Source organism: Cherax quadricarinatus, chromosome 95 (assembly GCF_038502225.1).
Source record: "Cherax quadricarinatus isolate ZL_2023a chromosome 95, ASM3850222v1, whole genome shotgun sequence".
Lineage (NCBI taxonomy): Eukaryota > Metazoa > Arthropoda > Malacostraca > Decapoda > Parastacidae > Cherax > Cherax quadricarinatus.
In genome coordinates, this window is record NC_091386.1 from 3,026,136 (window position 1) to 3,037,968 (window position 11,833).

Genomic DNA, 11,833 nt, shown 5'->3' on the forward strand with positions numbered 1-11,833 from the left:
ACTAACACCCAGGTACCTACTGACTGCTAGGTGAACACTGACAACAGGTGTAAGGTAACTAACACCCAGGTACCTACTTACTGCTAGGTAAACACTGACAGCAGGTGTAAGGTAACTAACGCCCAGGTACCTACTGACTGCTATCGTGTGACCAGGAAGTTACAGCAGTATGATGTATGTCTCTATGTCGCGGATGAGAGAGAGAAGTAGAGCCAGTACTGTTTACCTGGAGGGGTTCCCGGGGATCACAGCCCCCCCCCCCCGTCCTCTCCGTGACCTTGGGAGGGGACAACTTTTCACCGTGACAGCAGAACTTTTCACTGTAACAGCAGAACTTTTCACTGTGACAGCAGAACTTTTCACTGTGACACCAGAACTTTTCACTGTGACACCAGAACTTTTCACTGTGACACCAGAACTTTTCACTGTGACACCAGAACTTTTCACTGTGACACCAGAACTTTTCACTGTGACACCAGAACTTTTCACTGTGACACCAGAACTTTTCACTATGACACCAGAACTTTTCACTGTGACACCAGAACTTTTCACTATGACACCAGAACTTTTCACTGTGACACCAGAACTTTTCACTGTGACACCAGAACTTTTCACTGTGACACCAGAACTTTTCACTGTGACACCAGAACTTTTCACTGTGAGAGCAGAACTTTTCACTGTGACACCAGAACTTTTCACTGTGACACCAGAACTTTTCACTATGACACCAGAGCTTTTCACTGTATCAGCAGCAGAACTTTTCACTGCATCAGCAGCAGAACTTTTCACTGCATCAGCAGCAGAACTTTTCACTGCATCAGCAGCAGAACTTTTCACTGTATCAGCAGCAGAACTTTTCACTGCATCAGCAGCAGAACTTTTCACTGCATCAGCAGCAGAACTTTTCACTGCATCAGCAGCAGAACTTTTCACTGCATCAGCAGCAGAACTTTTCACTGCATCAGCAGCAGAACTTTTCACTGCATCAGCAGCAGAACTTTTCACTGCATCAGCAGCAGAACTTTTCACTGTATCAGCAGCAGAACTTTTCACTGCATCAGCAGCAGAACTTTTCACTGCATCAGCAGCAGAACTTTTCACTGCATCAGCAGCAGAACTTTTCACTGTATCAGCAGCAGAACTTTTCACTGCATCAGCAGCAGAACTTTTCACTGCATCAGCAGCAGAACTTTTCACTGCATCAGCAGCAGAACTTTTCACTGCATCAGCAGCAGAACTTTCCACCTCACGACACCTTTTTCAGTTTTTCCCCACCAACTTGTTTCACTGCCGACCCCCCCCCCCCCCCTGCTGGTCGCTGACAGTGTCGACCCCCACAAGTTCCTGCCCAAAATTGGGTTAATTGGGAGTGTGGTGTAATATGAGGGGGAGAGGGACCCAAACTCCAGCCTTGGGTACGCCAGACTCTGCGATTTATGTTGGTCGATTAGTGGTGGTGGTGATGAGTGATGGTGATGGTGGTAGTGGTGGTTATTGGGTGGGTGATGGTTGTAGGTGGGTGGTAGTGGTGAAGGATGGTGGTGGGTGGTGGTGGTGAGTGATGGTGGTAAGTGGTAGTGGTGGTTATTGGGTGGGTGATGGTTGTAGGTGGGTGGTAGTGGTGAAAGATGGTGTTGGGTGGTGGTGGTGGTGGTTATTGGGTGGGTGTTGGTTGTAGGTGGGTGGTGGTGGTGAAAGATGGTGTTGGGTGGTGGTGGTGGTGGTTATTGGGTGGGTGTTGGTTGTAGGTGGGTGGTAGTGGTGAAGGATGGTGGTGGGTGGTGGTGGTGAGTGATGGTGGTAAGTGGTAGTGGTGGTTATTGGGTGGGTGTTGGTTGTAGGTGGGTGGTAGTGGTGAAAGATGGTGTTGGGTGGTGGTGGTGGTGGTTATTGGGTGGGTGTTGGTTGTAGGTGGGTGGTGGTGGTGAGTGATGGTGATGGTGGTGGTGGTGGTTATTGGGTGGGTGATGGTTGTAGGTGGGTGGTAGTGGTGAAAGATGGTGGTGGTAGTGGTGGTTATTGGGTGGGTGTTGGTTGTAGGTGGGTGGTAGTGGTGAAAGATGGTGTTGGGTGGTGGTGGTGGTGGTTATTGGGTGGGTGTTGGTTGTAGGTGGGTGGTGGTGGTGAGTGATGGTGATGGTGGTGGTGGTGGTTATTGGGTGGGTGATGGTTGTAGGTGGGTGGTAGTGGTGAAAGATGGTGGTGGTAGTGGTGGTTATTGGGTGGGTGTTGGTTGTAGGTGGGTGGTAGTGGTGAAAGATGGTGTTGGGTGGTGGTGGTGGTGGTTATTGGGTGGGTGTTGGTTGTAGGTGGGTGGTGGTGGTGAGTGATGGTGATGGTGGTGGTGGTGGTTATTGGGTGAGTGATGGTTGTAGGTGGGTGGTAGTGGTGAAAGATGGTGTTGGGTGGTGGTGGTGGTAGTGGTGATACCTGCAGGTAGTGGTTAATCATGGAGGTTACTGAGGCTAAATAGTGGTTGTAGCTGTGAATGGTGGTAGTTATGGCGCTGTCAATTGCTGTTATGGCGTGACTGTTAAGGGAGGGATTACAATAGACCCCTGGCTGTCTTCAAGACCCCTGGCTGTCTTCAAGACCCCTGGTTGTCTTCAAGACCCCTGGTTGTCTTCAAGACCCCTGGCTGTCTTCAAGACCCCTGGCTGTCTTCAAGACCCCTTGCTGTCTTCAAGACGCCTGGCTGTCTTCAAGACCCCTTGCTGTCTTCAAGACCCCTGGCTGTCTTCAAGACCCCTGGCTGTCTTCAAGACCTCTTGCTGTCTTCAAGACCCCTGGCTGTCTTCAAGACCCCTTGCTGTCTTCAAGACCCCTGGCTGTCTTCAAGACCCCTTGCTGTCTTCAAGACCCCTGGCTGTCTTCAAGACCCCTGGTTGTCTTCAAGACCCCTGGCTGTCTTCAAGACCCCTTGCTGTCTTCAAGACCCCTGGCTGTCTTCAAGACCCCTTGCTGTCTTCAAGACCCCTGGCTGTCTTCAAGACCCCTGGTTGTCTTCAAGACCCCTGGCTGTCTTCAAGACCCCTGGCTGTCTTCAAGACCCCTGGCTGTCTTCAAGACCCCTGGCTGTCTTCAAGACCCCTGGCTGTCTTCAAGACCCCTTGCTGTCTTCAAGACCCCTGGCTGTCTTCAAGACCCCTTGCTGTCTTCAAGACCCCTGGCTGTCTTCAAGACCCCTTGCTGTCTTCAAGACCCCTGGCTGTCTTCAAGACCCCTGGTTGTCTTCAAGACCCCTGGCTGTCTTCAAGACCCCTGGCTGTCTTCAAGACCCCTGGCTGTCTTCAAGACCCCTGGCTGTCTTCAAGACCCCTTGCTGTCTTCAAGACCCCTGGCTGTCTTCAAGACCCCTGGCTGTCTTCAAGACCCCTGGCTGTCTTCAAGACTCCTGGTTGTCTTCAAGACCCCTGGTTGTCTTCAAGACCCCTGGCTGTCTTCAAGACCCCTGGCTGTCTTCAAGACCCCTGGCTGTCTTCAAGACCCCTGGCTGTCTTCAAGACCCCTGGCTGTCTTCAAGACTCCTGGTTGTCTTCAAGACCCCTGGTTGTCTTCAAGACCCCTGGCTGTCTTCAAGACCCCTGGTTGTCTTCAAGACCCCTGGCTGTCTTCAAGACCCCTGGCTGTCTTCAAGACTCCTGGTTGTCTTCAAGACCCCTGGTTGTCTTCAAGACCCCTGGTTGTCTTCAAGACCCCTGGTTGTCTTCAAGACCCCTGGTTGTCTTCAAGACCCCTGGTTGTCTTCAAGACTCCTGGCTGTCTTCAAGACTCCTGGTTGTCTTCAAGACTCCTGGTTGTCTTCAAGACTCCTGGTTGTCTTCAAGACCCCTGGTTGTCTTCAAGACCCCTGGTTGTCTTCAAGACCCCTGGTTGTCTTCAAGACCCCTGGTTGTCTTCAAGACCCCTGGTTGTCTTCAAGACTCCTGGTTGTCTTCAAGACCCCTGGTTGTCTTCAAGACCCCTGGTTGTCTTCAAGACCCCTGGTTGTCTTCAAGACCCCTGGTTGTCTTCAAGACCCCTGGTTGTCTTCAAGACTCCTGGCTGTCTTCAAGACTCCTGGTTGTCTTCAAGACTCCTGGTTGTCTTCAAGACTCCTGGTTGTCTTCAAGACCCCTGGTTGTCTTCAAGACCCCTGGTTGTCTTCAAGACCCCTGGTTGTCTTCAAGACTCCTGGCTGTCTTCAAGACCCCTGGTTGTCTTCAAGACTCCTGGCTGTCTTCAAGACTCCTGGTTGTCTTCAAGACCCCTGGTTGTCTTCAAGACCCCTGGTTGTCTTCAAGACTCCTGGCTGTCTTCAAGACCCCTGGTTGTCTTCAAGACCCCTGGTTGTCTTCAAGACTCCTGGCTGTCTTCAAGACCCCTGGTTGTCTTCAAGACCCCTGGCTGTCTTCAAGACTCCTGGCTGTCTTCAAGACTCCTGGTTGTCTTCAAGACCCCTGGTTGTCTTCAAGACCCCTGGTTGTCTTCAAGACCCCTGGTTGTCTTCAAGACTCCTGGTTGTCTTCAAGACTCCTGGTTGTCTTCAAGACCCCTGGTTGTCTTCAAGACCCCTGGTTGTCTTCAAGACCCCTGGTTGTCTTCAAGACCCCTGGTTGTCTTCAAGACTCCTGGTTGTCTTCAAGACCCCTGGTTGTCTTCAAGACCCCTGGCTGTCTTCAAGACCCCTGGTTGTCTTCAAGACCCCTGGTTGTCTTCAACATCCCTGGCTGTCTTCAAGGCCCCTGGCTGCCTTCAAGACCCCTGGCTGTCTTCAAGACCCCTGGTTGTCTTCAAGACCCCTGGTTGTCTTCAAGACCCCTGGTTGTCTTCAAGATCCCTGGCTGTCTTCAAGACCCCTGGCTGTCTTCAAGACCCCTGGCTATCAAGACCCCTGGCTGTCTTCAAGACCCCTGATTGTCTTCAAGACCCCTGATTGTCTTCAAGACCCCTGGTTGTCTTCAACATCCCTGATTGTCTTCAAGACCCCTGGTTGTCTTCAAGACCCCTGGTTGTCTTCAAGACCCCTGGCTGTCTTCAAGACCTCTGGTTGTCTTCAAAACCCCTGGTTGTCTTCAAGACCCCTGGTTGTCTTCAAGACCCCTGGTTGTCTTCAAAACCCCTGGTTGTCTTCAAGACCCCTGGTTGTCTTCAAAACCCCTGGCTGCCTTCAAGACCCCTGGTTGTCTTCAAGACCCCTGGTTGTCTTCAAGACCCCTGGTTGTCTTCAAAACCCCTGGTTGTCTTCAAGACCCCTGGTTGTCTTCAAAACCCCTGGTTGTCTTCAAGACCCCTGGTTGTCTTCAAGACCCCTGGTTGTCTTCAAAACCCCTGGCTGCCTTCAAGACCCCTGGTTGTCTTCAAGACCCCTGGTTGTCTTCAAGACCCCTGGCTGTCTTCAAGACCCCTGGCTGTCTTCAAGACCCCTGGTTGTCTTCAAGACCCCTGGTTGTCTTCAAGACCCCTGGCTGTCTTCAAGACCCCTGGTTGTCTTCAAGACCCCTGGTTGTCAAGACCCCTGGTTGTCTTCAAAACCCCTGGTTGTCTTCAAGACCCCTGGTTGTCTTCAAGACCCCTGGTTGTCTTCAAAACCCCTGGTTGTCTTCAAGACCCCTGGCTGTCTTCAAGACCTCTGGTTGTCTTCAAAACCCCTGGCTGTCTTCAAGACCCCTGGCTGTCTTCAAGACCCCTGGCTGTCTTCAAGACCCCTGGCTGTCTTCAAGACCCCTGGCTGTCTTCAAGACCCCTTGCTGTCTTCAAGACCCCTGGCTGTCTTCAAGACCCCTGGTTGTCTTCAAGACCCCTGGCTGTCTTCAAGACCCCTGGCTGTCTTCAAGACCCCTGGCTGTCTTCAAGACCCCTGGCTGTCTTCAAGACCCCTGGTTGTCTTCAAGACCCCTGGCTGTCTTCAAGACCCCTGGTTGTCTTCAAGACCCCTGGTTGTCTTCAAGACCCCTGGCTGTCTTCAAGACCCCTGGTTGTCTTCAAGACCCCTGGTTGTCTTCAAGACCCCTGGTTGTCTTCAAGACCCCTGGTTGTCTTCAAGACCCCTGGCTGTCTTCAAGACCCCTGGCTGTCTTCAAGACCCCTGGTTGTCTTCAAGACCCCTGGCTGTCTTCAAGACCCCTGGTTGTCTTCAAGACCCCTGGTTGTCTTCAAGACCCCTGGCTGTCTTCAAGACCCCTGGTTGTCTTCAAGACCCCTGGTTGTCTTCAAGACCCCTGGCTGTCTTCAAGACCCCTGGTTGTCTTCAAGACCCCTGGTTGTCTTCAAGACCCCTGGTTGTCTTCAAGACCCCTGGTTGTCTTCAAGACCCCTGGTTGTCTTCAAGACCCCTGGTTGTCTTCAAGACCCCTGGCTGTCTTCAAGACCCCTGGCTGTCTTCAAGACCCCTGGCTGTCTTCAAGACCCCTGGTTGTCTTCAAGAGGGAACTGGTCAGTACCTGACCAGCCAGGTTATGGTTCCCACGTTGGTTTACGTGTGGCCAGCAGTAACAGCCTCTTTGATCAGTCCCTGATCCATTACGACTCCTGGTCATGGGCCAGGCCGGGGGGCGTTGACCCCCGGAACACCCTCCAGGTACGTAGGTAGAGGGACCTGGACAAGTATCTTCACCAGGTGCCAGATCAAGCAGGCTGTGTTGGATATGTAGGTCAGTGGATCTCCAGTAGTAGTGGTACTGGTAGCAGTAGCAGTACTAGTGGTACTGGTACTAGTTGTACTGGTAGCAGTAGCAGTACTAGTGGTACTGGTACTAGTTGTACTGGTAGCAGTAGCAGTACTAGTGGTACTGGTAGTAGTGGTGGTACTAGTGGTACTGGTAGCAGTAGCAGTGCTAATGGTACTGGTAGTATTAGTGGTACTAGTTGTACTGGTAGCACTATCAGTACCAGTGGTACTGGTAGTAGTGGTGGTACTAGTGGTACTGGTAGTAATGGTGGTACTAGTGGTACTGGTAGTGCTAGTACTGGTAGCATTGGTACTGGTAGCAGTAGCACTACTAGTGGTACTGGAGGCACTAGTACTGGCACTGGTAGTGGTGGTACTAGTGTTACTGGTAGTACTAGCACTGGTACTGGTGGTACTGGTAGTGGTGGTAGTGTTACTGGTAGTACTGGCACTGGTAGTGGTAGTATTAGTACTGGTACTGGTAGTACTAGTACTGGTAGTGGTGGTACTGGTACTAGTAGTACTAGTGCTGGTACCGGTGGTACTGGTAGTGGTGGTAGTAGTGGGACTGGTAGTACCAGCACTGGTACTGGAAGTACTAGTACTGGTACTAGTAGTACTGGTACCGGTGGTACTGGTACCAGTGGTGGAACACAAACAACGGGAAAGGTTAGGTTACTGGTAGTACCAGCACTGGTACTGGTAGTACTAGTACCGGTGGTACTGGTACCGGTGGTACTGGTACCAGTGGTACTGGTACCGGTGGTACTGGTACCAGTGGTACTGGTACCAGTGGTACTGGTACCCGTGGTACTGGTACCAGTGGTACTGGTACCAGTGGTACTGGTACCCGTGGTACTGGTACCCGTGGTACTGGTACCAGTGGTACTGGTACCCGTGGTACTGGTACCAGTGGTACTGGTACCAGTGGTACTGGTACCAGTGGTACTGGTACCAGTGGTACTGGTACCAGTGGTACTGGTACCCGTGGTACTGGTACCAGTGGTGGAGCACACGAGGAAAGGTGTGCTGGCAATTTACAGCATCATTCTGCGACCAATTACTCTCATCTGCGCTTCTTCTCCCTCGCCTTGATGATGCTGAGATTATGTTGGGGAGGGGAGGGGGTGGTGGGGGTCTTGGACTTTAGAGGGTAGGGGACAGCTGGTAGTGGGGGTGGGTAGGGGGTGGGGGAAAGCTTTTAGTGGGGGTGGGTAGGGGTGGGGGACAGCTGGTTGTGGGGTGGGTAGGGGGTGGGGGACAGCTGGTAGTGGGGGTGGGGGACAGCTGGTAGTGGGGGTGGGGGACAGCTTGTAGTGGGGGTAGGTAGGGGAAGGGTGGGGGACTGCTGGCAGTGGGGGTGGGTAGGGGAAGGGGGTGTGTTAGTATACCTGTGGTATACCTGTAGAATTCCACATAGAACCCTGAGAAATCTTGTATGTTAGTTTGCGTCACATAGAACCGTCAGGTTGCGTCACATAGAACCGTCAGGTTGCGTCACATAGAACCGTCAGGTTGCGTCACATAGAACCGTCAGGTTGCGTCACATAGAACCGTCAGGTTGCGTCACATGGAACCGTCAGGTTGCGTCACATAGAACCGTCAGGTTGCGTCACATAGAACCGTCAGGTTGCGTCACAGAACCATCAGGTTGCGTCACAGAACCGTCAGGTTGCGTCACATAGAACCGTCAGGTTGCGTCACATAGAACCATCAGGTTGCGTCACAGAACCGTCAGGTTGCGTCACATAGAACCGTCAGGTTGCGTCACATAGAACCGTCAGGTTGCGTCACATAGAACCGGCAATTTGTTTTACGCAAATAGTCGTAGTACTAAAAACAAGTGCGGGTAACATTGATGTATTTGAAATAATTGAGACTTGGTTTAATTTAAAGAGTCGGGATATGCCTATTAAATGTAACATTCAGGGTTTCGAGTTGTTTCACATTGACAAAAATAATGTGAAGGAAGGTGGGTGGCACTATTTGTCGGAGAACATTTGAATTGCTGTATAAAAATGGGTAGAAAGGTGAGGAACACACGCTCAGTTTGGGTAGAATTTCTGAGGGACGTAGAAAATAATTTTGGGTGTGTTATACCGTCCTCCAAGCTTAGCTAAGGTCCGAAGGAGAAACCATACCACGGGTGGGGTTTGAACCCGCGACCAGAGTGTCACAAAACTCCAGACCGTCGTGTTAGCCACTGGACCAGCTAGCCACAATAAGATTCATCCAACTAGGTATATTTCTACACTATAGGAAGGTTAGCATAGGCCACCACTGTGACCACAAATGCAAGTTTTTACAGACGAATCTCCCGCCAGCGTGACGAACTCTAGCTCAAGTCCCTTCACTGCCGTCAACATGAATCATGTTGACGGCAGTGAAGGGACTTGAGCTAGAGTTTGTCACGGCCACGCTAGCTGGAGATTCGTCTGTAAAAACTTGCATTTGTGGTCACAGTGGTGGCCTATGCTAACCTTCCTATAGTGTAGAAATATACCTAGTTGGATGAATCTTATTGTGGCTAGCTGGTCCAGTGGCTAACACGACGGTCTGGAGTTTTGTGACACTCTGGTCGGGGGTTCAAACCCCACCCGTGGTATGGTTTGTTTGCAATCGTGTCATTACGATTTCGTGAGTCGAGTCGAGTCCGAAGGAGACTTCTTCGGGAAGAAACTGCTGAGGTTTCAAGGCACGATAATGTAGTAATTCTAGGGAACTTCAACTTGAGTTAAATTGATTGGAATTTCCTGACTGGAAATCTAGAATCAGACGACTTACCAGAGGTGATTTTCAAGATAGTTTTTTTAAAGTAGTCTATGATAGAACCAACGAGGAGAAATAACCTGCTTCATATGATTCTGGCAGACAAGGCTACCTTGGTATACAATACCGACAGGTTGGTAGGTAAGACACATAAGCAACAGTTAGGCAACTTTTTTCCGAAACGTTTCGCCTACACAGTAGGCCTACTTTCTGTATTCGACTGATGAAGCCTACTGTGTAGGCGAAACGTTTCGGAATAAAGTTGCCTAACTCTTGCCTATGTGTCTTACCTACCAACCTGTCGGTATTGTATACCATTTTGATGTTCATCTTGTCAGACACTGCAACACATGGCATCTTGGTACAGAAAACACCTTGGACAAACTTTTCAAGTGAGAAGTGTTGGATCTGAGAAGGACCTGACCTCTCAGTGGCTACATTCTCACTACTACTACTACTCTGCACCTCTCCTTCCGACAGTATTTAAGTCTCTGCACTGTCGCTTGATCTTCAGATAGTTCCTGACTATGGAACTGAACTTCTCCAGGCTGAGGGACTGACAACCTCAAATTCTACGACTTCAAGGGCGATGGACTGATTACATCGTCTTCACATCTCTACTGTTCCTACCTACTTTCTGTATTCGACTGATGAAGCCTACTGTGTAGGCGAAACGTTTCGGAATAAAGTTGCCTAACTGTTGCTTATGTGTCTTACCTACCAAGGCTACCTTATTGGTCAAACTCGCCCTTGCTTGCTCCACCACTTTAACCTCCTTATTAATCCCCTAAAGTGGTAGGTGCGAGAGAAAAAGTGGTAGAGAGCACTGGGCTCAGTGCTCAGTCCATGGGAAAGAAGACAGAAGAAGAAGAAGAAGAAGAGGAGGAGGAAAAAGAAGAGGAAACTACTAAACTGGTAAATGTACAGAGAACCTCCACAGCTCGTATAAACTCAGGCAATCCCCTAAACAAATTACTAGGAATGCTTGAAGTCCCTAGAGTTTCACCCTTTAGAATGGAGGTGAAAAAGATACATCATAATGGATAAGTGTAAGGTACTTGCCCTTGGTAATGAAAATAACCCTCGAAGCTATAATCTAGGTGAAGTAGAGCTTGGTCATACAGAATGTGAAAAAGACTTGGGAGTCATGGTGAGCAGAAATCTAAAGCCAAGACAGCAGTGCCTTAGTGTGCGCAACAAGGCCAACAGATTACTTGGATTTATCTCAAGAAGTATAAGTAACAGAAGTCCAAAAGTTATTTTACAGCTCTATACATCACTCTAGGCTGGAATACTGCTGTACATTAACATCTCCATACAAAGCAGGTGAAATCGCAGATCTAGAGAGTGTACAGAGATCCTTTACTGCACGTATAAGTTCTGTCAAGCACCTTAACTACTGGGAACGCTTGGAAGCACTTGACTTGTACTCGTTGGAACGCAGGAGGGAGAGATATATCATAATCTACACTTGGAAAATCTTGGAAGGAATGGTCCCAAATCTGCACACAGAAATCACTCCCTACGAAAGTAAAAGACTGGGCAGGCGATGCAAAATGCCCCCAATAAAAAGTAGGGGCGCCATTGGTACACTAAGAGAAAACACCATAAGTGTCCGGGGCCCAAAACTGTTCAACAGCCTCCCATCAAGCATTAGGGGAATTGCCAATAAACCCCTCGCTGCCTTCAAGACCCCTGGCTGCCTTCAAGACCCCTGGCTACCTTCAAGACCCCTGGCTGCCTTCAAGACCCCTGGCTGCCTTCAAGACCCCTGGCTGCCTTCAAGAGAGAGCTGGACAGATACCTAAAGTCAGTGCCGGATCAGCCGGGCTGTGGCTCGTACGTCGGACTGCGTGCGGCCAGCAGTAACAGCCTAGTTGATCAGGCCATGATCCATCGGGAGGCCTGGTCATGGACCGGGCCGCGGGGGCGTTGATCCCCGGAATAACCTCCAGGTAACCTCCAGGTATCACTAGTGAGGCCTCATTTAGATTACGCTGCTCAGTTTTGGTCTCCTTACTACAGGATGGACATAGACTCATTAGAGAACATACAGAGAAGAATGACTAAAATGATTTACTGTGTAAGGAACCTCCCGTATGAAGATAGACTTAAAGCCTTAAATCTCCACTCTCTGGAGAGGCGTAGAATGAGGGGAGATATCATTGAAGTGTATAAGTGGATGACGAGCATAAACAAGGGAGACATTAATAAAGTACTGAGGGTGTCGAACCAGGTAAGAACCAGGAATAATGGATTTAAGTTGGATAAATTTAGATTTAGAAAGGACATAGGTAAGTACTGGTTTTCTAACAGAGTTGTAGATGTGGAAAAAGACACTTATGTACAGTTAAGGACATTTATTAAAGGAAACGTTTCGCCACGAGTGGCTTCTTCAGTCCTAATACATTATTA